The sequence below is a fragment of the Macrosteles quadrilineatus genome, unplaced genomic scaffold, assembly GCF_028750875.1.
Source record: "Macrosteles quadrilineatus isolate MER2022 unplaced genomic scaffold, UCM_ALF_1.0 Scaffold_4__1_contigs__length_99947679, whole genome shotgun sequence".
NCBI lineage: Eukaryota > Metazoa > Arthropoda > Insecta > Hemiptera > Cicadellidae > Macrosteles > Macrosteles quadrilineatus.
The window spans coordinates 88,106,653-88,119,666 of record NW_026542597.1 but is presented as its reverse complement, the minus strand read 5'-3'; the positions used below and the strand labels follow the sequence as shown (position 1 = coordinate 88,119,666).

The window sequence follows — 13,014 nt, the reverse complement described above, 5'->3', positions numbered from 1 at the left end:
ATTAAATTATTGTTAGAACCAAAGTGATAAATGCTAAGGCAGTTTGCTAGCACAAAAACAAGACCCTCCAGAAATGGACATTGGAGACAAGTATAAATCTCCAATAAGCTCGACTGCTCGCCTGTCACACAGCTGATTTACAGCTGATCGTCAGCTGATCACCAGGTGTGTCTAGACATGTTCGGTCACTCGAACCAAATCGTGACTTTGATATATGGATCGTCCTAGCAGGATCGGTAAAAACTTACGATGTTTTGTGAAATAATTGCGTTTTGTTTCCTGGTCAAAATAACGTTGTATTGTTCCGAATTTCGTGTATATGGAGTATTAAATAAGTGTTTAACGTTTTAATGCTTGAAATCAAATTACCTGGAATTGTGCTCAAAGATATTCCGAAATTTTATGAAAAGTATTTTCTTTAGGTTTACGAAATAGGGTAATACTATTACCATTTTTTTATTCAATACACTAAACAGATCATTAATTAAGAACAAATATGTGGTTAACTTAGGTACGATTTCTAGTTAAGGAGATAATTACGTTTTGGATATTTCACTGAGGTAATGTTTACGATATAAGAAGGGGAGATGGAAGAAAGATAAAACAAATACAAAGAGAAATACAGATAGAAGGAGACTCTTAGGAAGTTCGTAGAAGAGGTAGAACTTAAGTAGCATAACATGAAATATTTTAGACCCAATGAAGAATAATGATGAGTCAAATGATGTGGCGGTCTTGGGTGTAAACGTTTCAGTAAAAGTAAGAATAATATTAGGTTTTATAATTATAATGTCATTCGAAGTGTTATAGGCTACTTTAATCTTATAAATAGTAAAATAATTATTATAATTTTACCTAAAGTGTAAATATAAATGCAATTTTGAATTTTTCAATTTTTACGGCACCAAAACGTAAAATATTTATTACAAATTTATTTGATAAAGTTATACACTGTTATGTTCTGTTTGAGTGAAAACTACCAACAAAGACAGAAATATACAAACATTTTAATTAGTTTCCCACTGTAGAATCCTGACGATTACTGGCTTCGTTTCTTGAACTAATACCCTTGACTCAAAGACCCAAGTTTGTAGCTAATTTAATATTAGCACTAGACTGTATCTTTAGTCAAATCAGCGTTGTAAGGGTGTTGCATGAATGGATTTGTGAGTGTTCGTAATTATTATTCAATGTTAACATTTTAAGCCTTAAGCCTATAAGCCTATAAGCCTTAAGTGTTTTATTGGTAGTTTTACATTCACTTGCATTGACAAGTCAAATATTTCAGCATACATTAAAAACTTAGTCCATAAAACTGTCTCCAGCCATTTATAAATCTCTATTTATAAATTTATAACGCTGTATGTTTAAGCCAAAGTGAACTAAAATTTATGAAAGTTAACTTACTTCCCAAAAAGCCACCATATAAATTCAAAAGTAAAACCCAACCAAAATAATCTACACTAACTAAAATTAGACGATAATACACCTTTGTTATTACATTTGATTACAACAGGATGATCCAGATTATCAGATTGTAAGGGATGTAAAACTAATTAACAGCGATGTAATTGACGATCCGATACAGCCTATAGAACCAGCGACTGGTGTGATTCTAAATTTGTCCTCTCATAAAACTCTTGATCATTTCGAATCAGGATTAGTTTCCAATTTTCGTTTCGAAATTTGACTAAGCTTCTGAAATCGGTTAAATTCTGAGTAAACGGTCTATATATTGTACACATTTTACACAGTGGACAAGCTCAGGTATTTAATTAGGTATAATCTCCTGTGTTTGAATTGAAAACTTCTGTAGTTCAAACAAAATTTTAAATAATAGGATTGCAGAATAATATTGACTATCAATGACGTAGCAAATAGTAAACGGCAGAAAAGGTGACAATTTTCTTTGTATACGATATACGTAAACAATATATATACTTAATGCAATATGGGTTTCAGTGGAACATCCCTTAAAACTGTCTCTGGTGACGGCAAATAAATGGTAACAAGGAGATTCAAGTTGACGCCTTCCCGCCTTGACACTGGCGTGGTCTGCGCAGTCACAGCGCAGGCGCCGATACGTCCTTGCGTAGAATACCTGCGCAGTGAGTCACTTCTGCCGTACATGGCCATAGTTGCCGGCCGGCGTGTCTGCGCAGCGCTGCTGGACATTGTCAATTGGCAGCTTGAGTTATACTCTGTGCAGACTGTCGTGGTACACGGATCTCGAGATTCTACACTTCTATGTGCAGTGTACATCGGCAATACGTGGTCATAAGGCATTCAATTGATCAGAAAATTTAGTTTTTAATGACTCTATGCATCTTCTTGATGATTTAAGATGTCATCCACCTCACAGTTCCTTATCCTTGACTATCTTGACTAATTAAAAAGGCCATTTGTTTATTTGTTGGAAACCGAATCCCTTACCAGGTAAAGGTTGGGTTCTGTTATTGGATTACTAGTAAGGTTGGAAGAACCTCTTGATATCAACCCAACTGTAGACTTAAGAAAAAAGAGTCTACTTTAGATGAATGACAATCAAAGTAGGCTTAAAGTCATAAGTTTTTTTGTCAAACAGACCTATACACTTTTGGAGAACTTAGTCAATTAATGCTGCATTAGGGCTTGTTGCTTACCCTAGGAAATGGTGTCAATGTTTTACCACCTTGGGTTTAGATCAGCGACGGCGGTTTACGTAGATATATAAATGGTCATTTATTTTATTTATTTTTCACCCAAAGTTCAATGAATTTACATAATCTAAAATGCGTTATAGTATATTAACTAAAGGTTCTTCATCTCTGTTACTGTATAGGTTGCAAAATTCCATCGCATTCTCCAAACTCAATCTTTTGTGAGTACAGATGACCAGATTTTGTCGAATGAGAAGTGTAATGACTTTTTATTCACATTCCGTAGGTTCCCCCGTGGTTACAGAGGCGCCAATCCCCAAGGTCATCTCGCGGCTCAAGGTCAAACACTGGGACGTTGCAAGCTTCCTTATTCGTCCATCCTGGATTCCTGAACTTGTGGACATCGCACCGAGGGATCAGCGGAGTGCGGAACACGAAGCGATAAAACTGAAGAGAGAATCGAGAAAAGGAACATTTCTACAGTGGGGACAACATAAAGTTGAGAAAAGAACAATGTGGAAAAAACATGAAGAGAAGTGAAAAATGGAGCAAAACAACATGTTCTATATTGGAGAAAAGACAGAGAGAAACTTCAAAACAGTATTTTCTAGATTAAGAAAACATAACAATGCCTGAAGGAATCTGAATACTCTTTTTTAAGAATTATTTTAGTTATACACGATTTTTTGTTCACATTGATACTTGTCAAGTAACTTACAAAGTACAAACTAAGGGAGAAGATTGAAAACTGTCTAAATGAGGAAGAAGTATGCCGAGATATTATATGTAGAGGAATTTTGAAAATAAGAGGAAAATAATCAGCAAAACAAAATTCTAAGTGCATTCAAAAAATAGTCTTATCTTTAAGATCCCTTTTGTGAGTCATTAAAGAACTCCTTTTCCATTTAGTTTTAAAGTCACTGAAGATGTCACCAGCTTCAACTAAGTAAAATGTTAAACAGTTATAGCTGCTTAAACTGTAATAACCTGGACAAAACCGTTGCTGATTTGTTATTTTCTTAAGTTTTAATTTCCACAGTAATTTTCATTTGTAAAAGGTCAAAATGTGTATATGTTTAAATATCAACCACATACCTCCTGATACAAAAAAGAACGAATGGACGAATTTGACCGACATACAACAACACAAGGAACTATGATAAAAGTAAACCTTAAACGGAAGAACACCAGGTGCAATAAAAAGTGGAATCCTAAAGCGATCAGCTGATTTCAAGGCCGTCAAGTAGCAGGAGAGATGTGCCTGACTTTTGGCGGGTCTCCAAGGACCTGCCTCCAAGGATCACGTGACTAAACAGCTGTTCGAAAGGAATTTGTCACATTCCTCAATAGGCAAAAGTAGTTTAATATATTTCTTTTATTCTTATAAGATTTGATGATTTTATTGTCGTTCCTTAGATGAAACTATGCAAATTAATATTCCCTACAAAGATGGGAACGGAGCTTGTTTGAACCAAAATATGAGTTTACGATGAGTAAATGGAGTGACATGCCTTGTGTAGCTTAACTACTGACTAAGGCTTGCTATTTTTATTGTTACCCATTGCAATTAATTAAAAGCCCAATCAAGGACAGCTACGACAATAATGGGCCAACAAGAAACAGCTGACTTTTGTTGTGATTGTAATAGTCATCGACAAAGACCATATGTGAAAAGCTGTTTAAAAAATGTTAAATATATTTTATTTGTAGGCCGGAAAAGGCTATTTTATGAGTCTCAGAGCATGATTATAAGGAGAGAGTGAATTCACTATGTTTTAATTACAATTTATGTTGTTATAGCACCCGATGGAATAAGATTTACCGTAACTAGGGTAAAAAAGTTAAGCAATAGTTTTTTACTGCCAATTAAGTAAATTAAATTTAATACAAAGGACAGCAAACCCAAGCCTCGTAGATAAGTATGTGGCATAAAGGTGCCACATTTTGGTGATTTTGGAGATTGGCGGGACATTCAAACAGTGTTGTGTTGTGGAGATTGACTCCACAAGTAATGTAATAAGCAGTTGTGGATGAAAACAAGTACATGCTTGATTTTTCTTTCCATTAAAAAATGTTTCACATTTTTGAGAGAGTGAGACACATTATCCATAAAACTGTGAAAATTACCACAAATTTAATTCAAATATTTTGTAAGGGAAAGCGTATACCTGACCTAAACATCTTTAACTCAAAATGATCCGTGATAAAACTTGTCGGGCGTTAAACGCGATACCAAAGTTAACAATTGGAAGGAGTTGACAGAACAGAGAGCTAATTAACTTACAAAACGTTCCAGACTGTTTACATCCGTCTGTGTATTGACATAATGTTATCGTCGCTTTCTTACACAACTTCTCTTTTTACCAATTAAGACGCCATATTGGTCTGTTTGTGGATGTTACGTGATTAAAAGTGTTTTAGAATATTTAGTATTGGTTATGAAAAGGATTTAAGTAGTCAATAAATTAATTTACAACAAAACTAATTGTTGTGCAATTGAAAAGTATATCTGGTAAATAAGTTATCAAAGAACTTTTTTATGAACATTTCAACATTGCAAAATCGATCGTTTTTTGTTACATTACGTGATTGATCAAATGTGGAGTTCACACTTGGACAGATGGTAGTTTTGATAGAATCTTTTTCCACAGGAAAATTCGAAACACGAGTTTAACAAATTCACCACCTGCTTTCGTAGGATCTGAGATACCCAAGAGTAAGTTATCTGAAAAGCAACGTTTTAACAATTCTGGTTCACAAGAAAGAAATGAGTCTAATGCAAACAAACTAAAACCGTAAATTGTGATAAAACAGTTAAAAATATTAATAAATAACCTAAATTACGGTGTTTGCAGTTCAGAGCATTAAACAATTACTAGATCCATGTAAAGATATTTTGATAGTAAACTAATGCGGTTTATTAAGTTGATGAAGAATCAACATAGTAACAGATTTACAACAATGATGGCACATAAGTTTAAAACACGTCGGATACAAGAAAACCACTATTTTTTTAACTCTTGCAAATATTTGATATATAGTAACGTCTTTTATTTTTATAACACGAACAAAACACAGGATTCGGTAGCCACAGGATGTTTAGATTTACCGGTTGAGCTGGAGCGGATACGGTGATTTGTAGCGCCAAAATGATCCCGTGATATATGTAATGTTCGACACCATAGCCGGGCAGAATATATCTGTATCTCTATAAAATGGTTTGGATATATTGTTGGTTACAACGTACATAAAATGTATAGAATACTGTTAGAATAGTCGATACAGACTAAAAAGATCAAAAATACTATTTTGTTCGGCTATTTGCACCACCTTTTTTAAATCGATGTGTTTTCTCACCCCAAATTTTTATTAAAAATTATTTTTAGTGAAGATGATTCTCCATTCCATTCAATTCTCCTTTAACCCTCACAGGTTCCCAGAGTAAGGTTTAAATACAACCTTAATTCGTATTTTATTGAAAGTTCTTACATTTAATGCGAGTAGGGGTAGAAGAGGCGTTTGAGCAGAGCTAGGAATCAAAGAAATTTATTAATTTATTGTAGAAAACCTTGGTCAAGGGTCTTAAAGTAGGTTGTGAAGTACAATAAAACAGGCAACTTTAGACTAAGTTCACAGGCTAGGAAACTTTGGACATAAGTAAGATACAACTCTTTCTACAAATTATCGTTTTTCAATCTATGCAAATTAAAAACTTACTGAAACAAAACTTTGATTAGTAGGTTACTCAGTAAAAACCCAGTGGTTCTGACATAATGACGAGGGTATAAATTGGACAAAAGGCATCACCGGTATTCATGAAGGTAGACTTAATTGCCTAGCAACAGTTTTGTTTGCGCTTTCATTTTCATGTAAGCTTCTACAATAAGAGCTTAAATAATGCGTTATTACTGTGATCATTATTAGGTCTACTTTGTGTGAAATTGAATTCAGTGTTTCATTTACATAATGGTGGTATTAAATCTAAACTAATGTATAATTTAAACTTTTGACATTGGTAAACTTTTGAAGTGACAGTGAGTCAGTGAGATCTAATAGTATGCCTTTAGACTAATTGAAGGAAACTATGAAAAGTAATGTCTATTATGTAAGCTCGATTTTAAAATTAAGTTGAACAAAATACGCACAACTTTATAAAGATGCAGTAGGAACCTAACTTAGTACTTCTATTGCTAAGGGTTCTGAGTGACCATCTTTATCAATGATAACGAATAAATTTTTGTTTAATAGTTCACATAATACTATGAGTTAGGGACAGCTATAAAGAAATTTAATTTGAATATTTTTAAATTAAAGTTTGATTAAAAATTTGAAACAGCTAATACAACTGCTGATCTTAGTCAGTAAACAAAGCTACACAGATCTCAGACCATTTTACTCTCATCCTTCACTCATATTTGGGTTACAATACGTCCCCATCTCAATGATTGATAATTGATAAGTTGAATTGGAACTATCCACCTCTAATCATTACTATACACAAACGTTGTGGGGCAAATCCGTTTGAATATACGCATAGAGCGAAATTGATCAAACCACAATTTTAAAGCCGAGAGATCATCGTTTCATGTGCTATAAAAACGGTCGCCAATTAACTTGCTGCCAATTAATTCTGCTGAACTCTTCAAACAGTTTCAAATTAACAACTACATTTTTACTTAATGGTTGGATTAATAAGCATTCCAGTTGGTTTCATAGCTTTCAAAAGTACTCGTTCACGGCTAATTAAGAAGTCTAGGTTTCTACCTTAATATGAGTGAAGATTGCAGATTCCCCGTGAAGGTTTGTTTCTTACCTAGGTCAACCAACAAATTGCCTAGGTTAGGTTTGTTTGTGCCTAAGGGTCATAAAGTAAAGATAAAAAATGGAGGTAATTATGAAAATCTATATCTATATATCTATATTATATATATATATATATACTTATTTGATACGCAAGCAGATTTTTTGTGACAATTACTCCTCCGAAACTACTGAACCGATTGACATGATTTTGGTGTCGTTGGAAAGAGCGTAACGTGAAGTTGTGCAGGAAACATTCTTTTTAGGGAAATAATTAGAGAGCGAGGCCCTGGGGCCCTTTTAAGTTTCGTATTTCTCCATAAGATTAACATGGGAAACAAAAATTATTATAAAACTCCAGCTGTTGTCAGAAATTAAAAGTGAGAAGAACATATGTTAAGTTGATTGTAAACAGTCAATAAGTTTGCTAATTTAACAGTTTGCCACAAACATTTTACTGACTTGGTAGAAATTAAATATTTACTATTTGAATTTGTGTTGGCGTAAATATTACAATGGAAACAAGGAAGGGAGCATGGATGAATTGATATACTAAAAAGAAAACTCAATTAATACTGTGCTGCATTTCTTAGTAATCATTGAAAGAGCAAACTATGGTAACATAGGAAAGTCACAGAACACCACCAAGGAGAAGAAGAAGAAATCATGTTCTTTTTTTAGAATTTATAATCGTTATTATGAACAACTTAATGCGGCTATGAGTAAGGCTATTTGTAGAAAACACTAAAAAACAAGATCAGCTTTTGAAAAATTATAAGATATTTACAAGAAATGTTGATTATATCGATCTGTTAGGCACATCTTGAGTATTTCCATAATTTTTGAGTCGAATCTTTTAAAGTCATCAGAAATTATGACTGTTATTAGTTTTAAAATAACGCCTGTAATACTTAGCAATTGCTCGAATTCGAGCAACAGTGACACTATTAACTTTAATAATTTCTCAGAAAGAGAAAAGTATAATAGATTGTTTAGGATAAAAATTTAGGTGAGTCGGTGGTTGCGCTACGAAATTCAGGCCTAAGGCGATGTTCAGGGTTCGAATCTTGGTACATGTTACTACTTTTTTTATCAGCACACATTGGCCTTACACATTATATCGGCTCACCGTTTTTTTGCTGGATACGTTTTAAGCACAAAACTTGAAATAACCTATGTGGACTTGTAAATTAGGGTTTAAAGAGGCCACCAACTAAAAAAATACAACACTAATAAGGTTAAGAAAACACAAGGATTGACCAATTGAAACTAAACAAGCCTACCAATTACAGTGTTAAATAGTTTAAAATCATTGATAATTAAATTTTTTATTCAAAACAATGTGACGACATGGACGTTTTTACCAGTTGTTTGCTCCACCAACAATAGTACAAACATCGCAGTGTAAAAAGCAGACAAAAGCATTACACACTGGAGCTGCAAAACGGAAGCCAAAGCTAAAGTGAATCGTAACGCGTTTTAATCCTTTTGATGGAACATGATCCGTTTACAAAACAAGCAAACAAAAATATGGAAACATCATGGACTGGAGTATGATATTTGAGTTCGCAGTTAGTTTTCGAACGAATAAAGGGCTGTTCAAATTTCACTGTTTCAACTCGATGCAACGGTTTTGTGTTTATATTCGTGAAAACAGCGTAGAGTAGTTATCTTGATATATAATATGAGACAACAATTCTACTGTAATTTGAGATTATAATGTGATATAACTATTACTGTAATATGAGATGATAAGTGATTCAGATGTGATTACCATTATTACTATGATATGAGATAACGACTTTACTTTGAGATAACCATTACAGTAATTTGAGATGTTTATTTATTGGTTAAAAGGTAAACATTACTAAGTTTATTGTGTTAACCCAGTTTTAGGTACTTGAATTATATCAATTACCTTTTAATTATCATTTTGCCTGCGTATTTGAGCTGGTGGTGTGTATTCACCCTATGTACATTTCGCCATTTAGTGGCACCTTTAGGATTCTTCTACCTTTTTATCACAAACACTATTGAATATAATTTTTTTTAATATTTACACATGTCACTAGTATAGTTGCTAATTCAATCAAAGAGTTTTTCCGATTATAAGTCTGAAAAGTCCCTACTGTACTATTACAATCGTAAAACGTCCCCAGTCAACGAAATGAAAGGAGGGAGAGACATATGAGTACGCCCTGCCCAACCGCTATACGAGTGATATTTGTAACTAATTTGTAAATAATACACACACGTTTAAGTGAAACAAACAAAGGTTTATACAAACTATCTCCAGCTCAATGACGCAGGCTATAAGAAGGTAATTAATGTAAAGTAAGATTGTAATGAACATTACTTTAACATGTAATAATCATTGCTTTGGTATGATACATAATAAAACCATTACTGCAATATTAAATGGCGTGTATTCCTGTTACATGTGGTAACTGTTACTGAAAAAAGTAGCATATTGTTGTTGCATCAAGTTACCTTGACTGTAATATAAAATGTTGATTGCATTACTATGAAATAACTATTATAGTAAAGTGTTTTGCTATTAACTAGTGCGTGGTAACCACTACTGTAGCTCCAGATGAACGATAACGTAAAGTGAGATCGATTGTAGTTACTTTGATAAATCATTGCATTACATTGAGATAACAAATACAGTAAACTGAAAGGTTATTATATGAGATAACCATTACTGTAATATGAGACGGCTATTGCTGGTGAGATCCCCATTGTTGTAATATGAGATACGCGGTCGTCAAAGCGATGTGATAATTGAATGACCACAATAATGAGAACTGTCCCTTCATCACCGACCAACACTTTACTCGTTAACATGGTCACTTTAACGTGTAACATTTACTGATTAAAACTCATCGATTAATTTTACACCACGGTATGGTCCAATATTATGTGTCTTAGTATGTGATTAGACTCCGATATCTTAAAATTGTAATCACAGTTATATTAATTGACTACCCCTACTTATTTTAAAATACACCTCCTTTGTCTGACCAATTAAAAGTTAACTCTATAAAATTTTTCTGACTTCCATAGAAACTTGCCTTTTTACAAATTACCCCTTTTTCAAAAGCCTGTGAGCCACCCAAAATATAAATGTAAGCTGGTTAAAAATACACTTAAGTTAAAACATAATTGGTCTAAAGTTGTTAATAGTTACCCATAAAATCTCGTTATACAGTGATTATAATCACACACATTTTAATAATATAAAAATTGTATTATTATTCCAATTTTCGTACTGAATGAGAATACTCATTATTATGTTGCTCGTAACTTTTATGACATTAAGAATTTCACTTAGGACATCTTTGCATACATGTTTACCATCTTTAATGTTTTCTGAACTCCTCATACCAGTAGGACCTACATGTTTTCCAAAAAACTACATCCTATGTTTACCAACATAAGAGCATGTTTTGTTCAACAATCCAGTGTTTCATCGACAGCTTTACCGACAGGTTGATCCTACCAGTTCTGCCAACATCACAACCCTATCACCAATATCGTCTGCAAAGTTTTAAACCAATTATCCGTGAATGGAAATCCAATACAGTTTTTAATTCCACTTCAGTTTTCTATTAAAAAAATATTACCTATTATCGGTGAAATATATGTTTATCAAGATAAATAAGTTCTTGTTCCACAATCTATTGATTCTATTTACAGCTTGAGAGATGGCTGATCCAGTTATTCCAACATTCCAACTTGGGATTACAAGTTTATATGGTCTTTAATGTTGAAAGCCAATTATTCTACCGTAGAATATACAAAAAGTTGTTTTTTATTCGTGTTCGATATTAAATATTTTTATAAAACGTTCAACGTGGTGCAGTTTGAGGAAGGTGATGGAAGTAGACTTTTTAAAAGGACGATTTCATTATTTAAACGGGATTTTAATTTGATTAGCTCTTCGTAATTTTAGTTTTACAGTTTAATTTTAAAGACACTGTTACATTCCTGGCTCTAAGAATTCTTTTAACTGTATTTTAAAACAAATTTAGAAAATAACATGGATATTAAAACCAACACAAAGCATGCAAAATATACATAAGGAAAACACTACATACTAAAAAGTATATAAACATTTAAGACCCAAAGGAAATATGTCTATGAATATTTTTATTCATGATTTAAATAATGTGCACTCTATTATATGCACGCTAGCTTGCTAAGCGTCGCAGTTTGAGAAACAATAACGAGTTTTTATGGCCAGTCATTTTGGCAGAAAGAAAAACAGTTTGCTATCAAAAGAGGACTTGTTGAACTGGATGATGAAGTGTTATCGGTTTTGAACTGAGTTTACCCAGAAATCGGATTATGCTTCGACACTCGCTGTTAAAAACCCATCATCAGAGGTTTACTATTTAGCATTAAGTGATTACGTTTGTTTACTAAATACAATTTAATTTTGATTGAAAAATATTTAATCACAGCAAACCTAAGGCAATTTCCGATTGATATATTGGTTGTTTATTCAAACGGGTTCATAATACATTAAATAAACTGGACTTAAGAGAAATCTAGTTATTTAATTAAACAATTTTGCACTATTTAATTCACAGATTAATCACTTTACTACATAGGAATATGGTATTAACAATTGTGGATTACTGGATATTCGATTTGTGAGAAGATCCGTAATCCGTTTATAATAGATGCCCAATCTGAACACTCTCGACAAACCTACATATACAGACTTATCTTTCGACCATTCACCAAACCACAAAAGTTTTGTCATTTTCAACAGACTAAAATTATTATAATTTTTATAAAGTAATATTATTGTTTTTGTTATGATCATCAATTTGTTTAAACATGTTAAGTCTGAGAACATTGGTGTAGTGTATAAGTAAAGTAACCTGATATAGTTTGCTTTAAAGGTAAAAACAACTCTAAAAGCATATGGTTAAAAGTTGTTTCCTATGAAAAAAAAACAACACACCGAAAGAATTACCTACTTGTTTACAAATTGAACTTCAGTTTGATAAACCACACCAATTACTTAAGCTCCGTATTAATACTAGTTTTAAAATAAATACATTCTAAGCAAATTTTTGTAATGAATGCAAATAAATAGCTAAAAAAAAACATAGTGCATAGTGGAAATAATTCTGTAAACTATAAAAACCGACATACAAAAGGTACAACTTCGTACATAGATTGAACAAATTGTGTTGATTGTACTATGGTTTGGGTAATTGTTTCGTTTAAAAGCTTCTGTCTTTCGATCCGGGATCGAGTACCGACCATCATCAACGCCATGACCCAATTTAACTATAGAAGAAATAAAAAAGTTTTTCCTACAGTTACCTAACAATGTATATGTTCTCTCACTGATTTGAGAAAGCAAAGTGGCCAATTCGCTCATCAGTGAGACAATGTTAACATTGTCTCACTCTAATTACTTTGTCTCACTCACTCCAGATTTGCAACGTGAAGGTACGAAATAGTGAGCGCGTAACATGCAGACAAGGTCGTATACGCGCGAAATACGTTGGCAGCACTGGCTGTAAATCAGCTGGTCAGCTGTTGTACTGTTGAA

The 13,014-nt window shown here is 33.0% G+C and overlaps 1 protein-coding gene across 2 annotated transcripts in view; it reads right to left on the bottom strand.

Moving 5' to 3' along the window:
• The window catches only part of LOC128991781 (high affinity cGMP-specific 3',5'-cyclic phosphodiesterase 9A), a 195,746-nt gene that overhangs the window by 155,904 nt on the left and 26,828 nt on the right, over positions 1 to 13,014 (bottom strand). The window lies entirely within an intron of this gene.